Source organism: Cupressus sempervirens, chromosome 3 (genome assembly GCF_028749045.1).
Source record: "Cupressus sempervirens isolate cs-2001-9-10 chromosome 3, ASM2874904v1, whole genome shotgun sequence".
In the NCBI taxonomy this organism is placed as follows: Eukaryota; Viridiplantae; Streptophyta; class Pinopsida; order Cupressales; family Cupressaceae; genus Cupressus; species Cupressus sempervirens.
Window position 1 is genome coordinate 228,275,719 of NC_143120.1, and position 10,461 is coordinate 228,286,179.

General features: G+C 32.8%; 1 pseudogene; it reads left to right on the plus strand.

The window, feature by feature from the left end:
- The first annotated feature begins 3,351 nt into the window (after nt 1-3,351).
- On the plus strand, nt 3,352-4,213 carry LOC149565670 (putative CCR4-associated factor 1 homolog 7 pseudogene; annotated as a pseudogene).
- The last annotated feature ends 6,248 nt before the right edge of the window (nt 4,214-10,461 follow it).

The following is a 10,461-nucleotide window of genomic DNA, read 5'->3' on the forward strand; positions in this document are numbered from 1 at the left end:
ACAATGGAGCTACTCTTCTTCACTCCGAATGATTATGGGTCACCTCTATCTCATCCGGAGGCTAGAGGGAAGGACTACTCTTCTTTGTCCCTCTTGAGGGAGGTCGACTATCCAAGCTGCCCTTGATGCACTCCAACACTTACCCTCCCTGATTACACCTCAGCTCGGCTCCACACCTCACCTACGCCACAACTATGCTAGAGGAAACATCTCATAGCACAGCCCCAAGATTGCACCTTGGCTTGGTTCCACACCATGCCTACGCCACAACTATGTTGGAGGGAACATCTCGCAACACCCCCTTACATCCTCCCCCACTCTAAAATAGGCAACATCCTCGACGATAGCAACCACTACCACAATCTGTCGAACAGATCTACAGATGTCCTTGTATTCCAAACACTGACTATCATCATCACCATTAAACCTTTGGTGCACACCTTTTTTTATCACAACATACTTGGTGTTGTCAGCATCCTCAATACTGACCCTCTTGCACGAATCCACTCCATGTCTCACTTCAACTGAGCTAGCCATCGCCGATGACACCTTTGAAACTCCACACTACTGCTTCGTCTCTACTCAGCCACCTTTTTCATCCACTGATAACCCAAATTTTGTCTTCCACCTTCAACTACCCAAGATTCTATTTCTGACATCCACTGAAAGAAAAGCATCTCACCACCCCAATGCACAAGCCCAAACTGCCTTCCCAAGTTCACACGTTCAACTTTTAGCCTCACTGACTTCCTGTTGTGCCACTCTGACTGCCTGCTAAAGAACCTTCTGGTTTGTCTTGCACCCAACTCATCTACAACATTGTAACTCAAATTGACCACCAACACTCATCTACCGATTCACCTCCAGAACATTGTGCTACACCTAGTACTTACACTAACCTTCCTTAAATCATGTCGTCAACACCAAACTACACTTAATAGCTCCCTAAATCCACTTTCCCAAGTCATCATGTTCAACTCTGGCATTAACCAAGCCTTCTACTGCACCATTTTGCTTGACTGTTAACCAACCCTTGGCATGCCCTACATCCACTTGTCCTCAACACATCAGCCCAAGATAGACCCAACTTTCGTCCACCAATACATATCCAAAAACTTTGTGACTCCTTGGTACTTGCTTCCTATCCTCAAATCTGACCCAAACCACTTCAAGCCACAACCCTACACCTCTCTGCATTCATTCAACAACCCAATCCCTTTTCACCTCAGATGATGCACTTCACATAAACCTACACCTCACGATTTTGCATCGTCCAACTTCATTGATTAATGACACTACTACCTAGACTAATACCCTAGCCTCCAAGCCCTCCTATCACACCATCAACACCTACTCCTTCGATGTCCATGCTAAAAATCCTACACCTCACCATTGAAAATTGCTCCAAATGTTTAACACAATTGGACTCACCTTGTGCAAGCCCACACTTCACCGCTCCCAGTAGCTACTTCATTCTCCTCAAACCCACCTCCAGTAAGTTCTACACCACTCTGCTCCATGTAGCCCAAATGTTGCACTTCAGACCTACACCAAAGAGACCCTATCACCAACTTCGAAATCTACACTGCTCCTCCCTGAGTCTGCATAGTGCTTCATTCTTTCTGCAACCTTGACCAAGTTATGCCTAGCAAGATCAACCTGGTCATGCCACTCCTGCAACCTTTTCCTTGCATCAATACTCTCCCAACTACATAATCCAAAGCATCACTTTGGACTTCAAATGGCCTTGTGAAATCAAGCAATGTCAGCATAGGCGAAGATGTGAGTTTTTCCTTCAGTTTCTCAAATGTTGCCTGACACTTATCTGACCACTTCCACTTTCTGTCCTTCTTCAAGAGATCTATCAAAGGGGCCGCAAGCTTGGAATACCCCTCAACAAACTTCTTGTAGTAGTTTACCAAACCTAGAAACTACCTCACTTCATGAACACTATTCAAAGGCTCCCAATCCTTGATTGCTTGCAATTTCTCTAGATCTGGACGAAGCATACCTTTACCAACTATGTGGCCCAAGAAGTGCACCTCTTCGTGAACAAAGGAACACTTTTCCTTCTTCACAAATAGTTTGTGCTCCCTGAGCAACTCAAATACCTCTTCCAAATGTTGCTTATGTTCCTCCATATTCCTGTTGTAGACAAAGATGTCATCCAAATACACCACCACAGACTTATTGAGTAGAGGACAAAACACATCATTCATACAAAATAGGTAGGACTTAAAATTAATTAGAAATTAATTTTAAATAGTACTATTCTTATAGGTTAAATTTATACCAAGAGGAATTAAGGGCTCTTTTAGTGGCTGGAATAGGAATAGAAAATCTGGAATACCTTTTCTATTTTTTGGTTCATCAATTGGAGTACAAAATAGGAATACATATTCCCATTTTGCCTCTAAAATGAGCTTATACCCATTCTAAAAAATAGTTGTTATTGGAATAGTCATTCCTATTCCCAGTATGCATTCCTATTCTCCATTCCTATGCCTGTAACCAAATGGTAATAGAAATAAAAAGTGCTCGTGCCTTAATCTTAAGGATTAAAAAATTAAAATGATTATAATAATTTATTTATTTTTTATTTTATTTTATTTTTATTGCAAGAGTCACAAATCAATACTATATTATTAATTTTAAAAATTGGTTCAAGGACACATTAGACATAATATAGCTATCTCCCATTCAAATATAATATATTTATGTTTTTTTTTTTTGGAACCCTTCAAATTATCATACTAGTGCCTTGATGCAAACAAACTTGATATAAAGATCCTTTAAAGAGCCCATATTTGATCTCACTCAAGCAATGACAACTAAATTCAATAGATTCAAAGCCTTCATCTATCATTATATTAGAAAATTTATTAAATTAATAATTTCATTGATAAATCATATAAAAATAATCATTTTTATTTCATCATGTTCAACTGAAACTATACTATATAAAAAGCACATAATATCAAATTTAAAGTTGTTGTACAACTAAAACTAAAAATAGACTATATTTTTAATAATAACGAGGAACTAAAATACACCAAATATAATAAATTTTTAATATATAATTTAAACAATTTATCTCGTAAATATAATACAATAGCGTTAAAATTTTAAAAACTCAGGCACGACCAAAACTTAAAATAAGCCAAACGATCTATCTTAAAATAGAATAAAAAGTAAACCATTCTTCTTTGAAGCTTAAAATGTAAAAGCCGAGCGTCTTAAAATAGAAAATGAAAAGAAAGTGAAAAACAGGAGGGAATTAGTATATATATTTCGCATTCATTCCCAAATTTTCAAAGTTCAACATTTGTGGAATGAATGTATCCTGGAGATTCTGTTAAATAATTCGGCAATTAATTATTGAAACGAGTTGGATCCACCGGACTAGACTTCTGAGTTACTTGTGAAGATGACAATGGCGGCAAAAGGGAATGTTTTTGTAAGGGAAGTGTGGGCTCACAATGTGGAGAAAGAAATAGAATTGATGAGGGCGGTTGTAAAAGAATTTCCGTATGTGGCGATGGATACAGAATTTCCTGGAACGGACGTGGTGAAGGTGTATGGGAATTTCAGCAGCAGGAGAGAGTACGAGTACATGACTATGATGGGCAATGTAAATGTGCTTTCTCTCATCCAACTCGGCCTCACCTTTGTAGACGAGAATGGCAATCTGGCAGATTGTGGACCGTGGCAATTCAATTTCAAAGAATTTGATCCAGACCATAACCTTCATGCCCCTGACTCCATTGAGCTTCTCACAAAGAGTGGAATTGATTTCAAGAAAAACAACGAGATGGGTATTGATGCCACGAGATTTGCAGAGCTTCTTTGGTCTTCTGGCATTCTTTGCAATCCTAAAGTTCACTGGATCTCATTTCATGGATGTTATGATTTTGGGTATCTAATCAAGCTTCTTAATTGGTGGCCATTGCCCCTCAGTGCAGACCACTTTTTTGGGCTTGTGAGATTCTACTTTCCCAATGTTTATGATGTCAAGCATTTGATTAAGTACTGTAATGGCTTGTATGGAGGGCTTAACAAAGTTGCTGAGCTCCTCAAAGTGGATAGAGTTGGGACTTCCCATCAAGCTGGCTCTGACAGTTTGCTTACTTGTCGTGTCTTTATGAAATTGACAGAGATGTATCCTCCGAGATATATTAATAGGTTTGCAAATGTAGTGTATGGATTGGGGTAGTGCAACAGGTCTATGCAAAGCTTATTGAAGTTGAGTTCCCCGGATTCCTTCTCTTCTGAACATTGTAATTGCAAAGCTTATTAAATATGGGTTTTTCCAAATTTAGTGTGATATTTGACTAAGATTATAGTGAATTAAGTACTATCAAGTTGGTTTGAATTTGGAAGAAATTTTATGGTTAAATATATTTTAGTTGAAGTTTTAAAAAAATATGTCTGTTTATTTCTTACTAGTATTTAGAGATCATTCATATTTAGAAGAAAATAGTTCTTTAGAATCTTTCTACATGAAATATTAATCAACATATATCAAAACAAATATAATTTGTTATACTCCAAAAGAAATCTCTTAAATAACTAGGTAGGGAGTTCTATATCAAATGATTCATAAGAAATAAAATATGTGGAAGGTATTGCAAATGGTGTTGTAAACTATTTAGACCAAATTTTGGGAAAATTTTCATTATTGTGTTTAGCTTGAAGAAGCAATGGGATGAGTAACCTTCCAAATGGAAGGCTTTATCATTGTGACCATCAAATACAATCAATGAATGTTTATCATAACACAACATGCATGCTCCTAAGATAGGCGGATTCTTGTGAATCATTATTTTTAGAATACATATGACAAATAATGACTCAAAATTAAACAAAAGAATCTTGATTACATCATTTCTCAAATATCCACATGTATTTTTTTATATCTTATAGTTTCCACTGGCATGTCTAGATCAATCCTATGATAACTTAGAATACCAATAAGATAAAATGTTACATTGTCAACACTATTGTTTATTTATATTTGAGTCTTGTAATCTTGAGAATTCAACTCACCTAAATAGAATTAGGTAAGTGTATCTCATGAGAGCTTAAATAAGAAAACCACCTACTCATTCTTAATATTATGTGCACTAAAAACTATTGATAATTTAAACGATCATGTCTCTAGTAAAGTTGCATCACAATAATCCCTACATTCACCCAGTGCAAAACAATAAAGGTTGCCTAACAATAAGCCACTATATTATTCTCTCATCGCCACCTAGTGTGTGAAATATTAATCATACAATTATATAATGTTCTTGTAAAATAAAAAAAAATCTTTTGAACTAATCACTTAACGAGTTCAACTATTTAATATACCTAAAAAAATTTAGTCTAAAGAGTAGAGACATCTGTTAAAGCTCTAGATGTTTGTGTGTAATTGAATTATTATGATATCCAACTACTATGAATATGCTAAGAGAAGAGATTTATGCTATAATAGATTGATGTGCAACTCAAACAAGAACAACCTATACACAACACTTGATAGCATTCTTTGAGGCCATTGAGGTATTAAAGCCCAATAATAGGGCATAGTCATCCCTCAAATTAGAGAGGAAGATCTTAAAAAGTATTGGAAATTATGTGTATAAAATATATGGAAAATTTATACCAATTACACCTAGTTAAGACAATTTTAAAAAGTTGAATATTTTTCTTTAGACGTGATAATGTCAATGTAATGTCCCCTTCTGGACATTCATTAATTTTCCCTTTTTTTATCATATCCCTTTTTATAATATTTCTCCTAGCATCCTTTTTTATGCATTTATATATATATATATATATATATATATATATATATATATATATATATATATATATGAGTGTATCCATAGAACCATGTCTATTCATAATATATATTAATTATAAGGTAATTATTATTTTATTAATTTTTAATGATTATATATTATTATATTATATTAACTATGGATTATATAAATTGTTTTTAATATAAATAAGACATATAATATTATATTATTAAAAATAATATTATGTAATCTTATATTACGATGAATTATAACTATATTATCATTAAACATACCATAAGATTACTATATTCAATAATGATATATTATTATACACATTTTAGATATATCCAATATATATATATCACATATATTTAATATCATTTATCTTATTTATTATAAATAATATTTGAATTTTAAAATAGATTATTATTATTATTATATTATTTTTATAATCTAATATTGGTAATTAATCCTTATTTCCTATTAAAACCCATTCTGAAACTGGGGACATCACAATCCTCCCCTCTCGAATTTGTTTGTCCTCAAGCAATTGATTTGATCCTCATTAATTCGTAGTTTGGATTCATTCTCTTTCCTGCATATGTGTTAGGCAATTGCAAAATAGACATGTTAGTATATAATAGCACATACAAGAACATATGAATAAAGTCATAAAGTAGACACATTAATGCATGAAGATGGGATGCAAACACGAGGTAGACATGAATGCATGAAGACACGAAGAAGACACAAAGAAAACACATTGATGCATGAAGACACAATGTAGACACATAGTATACATGTTAGAATCTAACTTACAAATTGAAATAAGAAAAAGGGTAAGTAAATGTTCTACCACTTTGATCGTGAATTGTGTGCTCCTTTCTCCTGGCTTGAAATAAAAAGTTAGATTGAAGATGCATATTTTCTATAGCTAGTATAATAGTGTGTATAATTCCATAGTGGATGGTAGATTCACTGCGGCTCTGAGTTTGAACACACTCAACTTGGGGCTCCCTTAGACCTTAATCCATATTGGGATTCATTTTGCCCCAACACAACCGATTTACTCCTCCCCTTGTGCACACTCCCTATCCACTAGGAAAATGCTTAATTTTGACTTGGATGGTAGATTTATTGCTTCTCGAGGTTGGACATGCTCAACTTGGAGCTCCCTCAGATCTTTAATCCATATTGGGATTCTCTTACCCCAACACAACCGATTTACTCCTCCCCTTGTGCACACTCCCTACCCATTATGTACATGTTTAGTTTCATTATGGATGGAAGGTTTACTACTGCTCAAGTTTGGACATGCTCAGCTTAGGGCTCCCTCAAATCTTAAAATCCATATTGGGATTCTTTCACCCCAACGTGATCGATTTACTCCTCACCCTGTGCACACTCCCTATCCATTATGTAATAGGTCACAAATATTTTGAATAATGTCTCCTTATGAGACATTTCTTTATAATTCCAAATTAATTTGTCATAGACCTTCAAAATTTAATTTTATGCACAAGAAATAATTTTTTTCTTCCAATCATACCCAACATTATCATCATTTGTGAATCAAGAAATATAAATATCATTAATCTGATCACAAATATTTATTTATATATATATTCACCAATATTCTGTCACCATTGATATCAATATTCTATATGCATAATGTGATCAATACTAACATCAAAGATGCACCATTCCACATCATATCCCTTATTAAATATATTTAAGAATATATTTAACTACTTTATTTACCATACAATAATAATATTAATACACCTCATGCTCCTTTATAAAATTCTTTCTCTTTTTTTTGGTATTTATGTTAGTTTTAAAAATTATTATCAATAACTTAAATAATAAAAATAAGAATATACTAACCATTTTGTGACCAAAATTCCATAGTGTATTTACCTATATTATTTTCCAAGCACGCTCTTTCTTATTCAATATTTAATTGAATAAGATTTAATTGTTGTCTAAAAATCTCACGTCTCCCTTTTTTAATCCTCTTATATAACACATTGCTGCCCATGTAGGATGAATTCCTTAATTTATGTCTTGAAGAACTTTGGCTTTAATATCCATCTCCCTTATATGTTGGCACCTTTTTTCCTTTTTCTTACTCTTTTCTCAGTGCGAACCTATCTTAAACTTCATATAGGGCGCCATTCTTTTTTGACCAACCAGCTTTTCTTGATTTGCCTTGGACATCATAAATATATCAGCATTGATTTGTCTTTCTATTTCCTCATCAGAATTCGTTTGGACATTGCAGTTTCGAAAATAAGAGATCCTCCCTATTTCTTTGTCATTGTCGAGTCACCACTAACAGGAATGTATCATGTTTTATTTTCTCTTGCCTGAATCAGTTTGTTTCTCGCAACTCAGTAGCTCGGCTTGCTTCCATATGTCTCTTGAATGTGTGAAGAGGTATCTCCAGTTTTGCTGCCATTTCATTTTCTGTTGGCTCTATTCCAAGAATTATTTTTTAAGACTTCCTTTTATTTTTAAATAGGACTTCATGGGCTTCATGAGATATGCAAGCCAATTGTGCTCTGCAGGAGAAAGAAGTTCCCGATACTCTAGTTTGTTCCAGTTTAAACCCATTGCGGGCATGGTATATAACTTAATCAGGTCATCGACTTCCTCAGACTAGAAATCAGGCTCTTCATTGGTAATATTTATATTTTTATTTCTCTGACTAGCAGCGTGATCTTTTCTTAGCATCCTATCTAACTTTTATTTTGTAATGATCCTATCTACTAGGTCAAAGATTAAATGATCTTTAGTTTTGAAATGGCCACTTTATAATACACAATAAATTTATGTTTACTGGTATTCTTGACTTGATAATGCTTGATCAAAGTATTGGACCACGGAACGAGTAGGGTTGGACCACAGCACAAGTACGGACTGTACAGGGCATTCAGTTTCAAATGTATTTGTAATATAGTCTCCTGACCATACTATTGCCTGCATATGCTGCGTATCCTTCTCACCATTTTCCAAATGCGGATTTTTATATACAATATGCTTTTGTTACATTCCAATCTTCACTACTATATTCCAAATGCTTTTCTTTTGTTGACACGATTCTCAAATCCAAGCTTAGTCATTTCTTTCTTTCTTTAGTGCTCCTGGCTGAGAAAACAGTTTCATTGTTGAATGTGCTTTTAGATTTCTGCTCAGTAGTGGGAACAATTCCAACTTTATTTGGTTTGATAGAATAGGACATTGCATCTGTAACAAAGCCTTTGGATGATGTTTCATTGGCTACATTTGGAACTAGACCCTTAGTCCTTTTCCTCTGGGTTTCAGCTTTTCTCATGTTCCTATCTGAAGTTACAAAATTAGAGTCTGATCTAGAAGTTTGACTGTCATTATAATTTTCTGCATTTAAATCCAAGCATTTAGTCTTTCTTGTCTTGGCTTTTAATTTTCCAATTTGATGCTCAATCTATTTGGCTGATTAAAATATAAGAAAAGTTCATATGACGTCTATTACATTGTAGGATCTATTAATGTGTATGCTGGAAGCAATTGTTCATTGTTCTACAAATTGCTATCTATTGATGTACTTTCCATCAGGATGGCAGGAACTCTGATACCATTTGTAATGTCCCCTTCTAATTTTCCCTTTTTTTTATCATAGCCCTTTTTATAATATATCTCCTAACATCCTTTTTTATGCGTTTATATCATATATATGAGTGTATCCATAGAGTGTGTCTATTCATAATATATATTAATTATAAGGTAATTATTATTTTATTAATTATATATTATTAATTTTTAATGATTATATATTATTATATTATATTAACTATGGATTATATAAATTGTTTTTAATACAAATAAGACTATTATAATATTATATTATTAAAAATAATATTATGTAATCTTATATTACGATGAATTATAACTATATCATTATTAAACATACCATAACATTACTATATTCAATAATGATATATTATTATACACATTTTAGATATATCCAATATATATATGTCACATATATTTAATATCATTTATCTTATTTATTATAAATAATATTTGAATTTTAAAATAGATAATTATTATTATATTATTATTTTAATAATCTAATATTGTTAATTAATCCTTATTTTCTATTAAAGCCCATTCTGAAATTGGGGACATCACAGTCAATTCTACCATGTCTACACAAAAATCTAATAAATTAAATATAAATATAAATTTATCTATATAGATTTTAATATAACTTAAATTAAAAAAATGAATAAAAAAGATAATCAAAATCCACTACCAACAAGTCTATATATATATATGAAAAGAGAGTGAAGATATAGAGAAAATTAGAAGATTTCTTTTCAAAAGAATAAAAACATCATTGTTAGATATAATTTAGAGAAAATTTCTACAAATAAACATTACTTCATTTTAAACAAGAGCCTACAACACAATGGTAACTTGTGAGCCTCTCAAGGTCTTGGGTTTGAATTCCCTTAACTTACAAAAATAATTAATTAAAATAATAATTAATCTAGGCTTCAGCCGTTTATCTTTAACTTTTTTACATATATGTCTCACTTTAGTGTTCATTTTATTCTCCCACTCGAGATATGTTTTTTTCTATAAGAATGTTTTTTCTATAAGAACTTACCCTTTACATGCTTTCAAA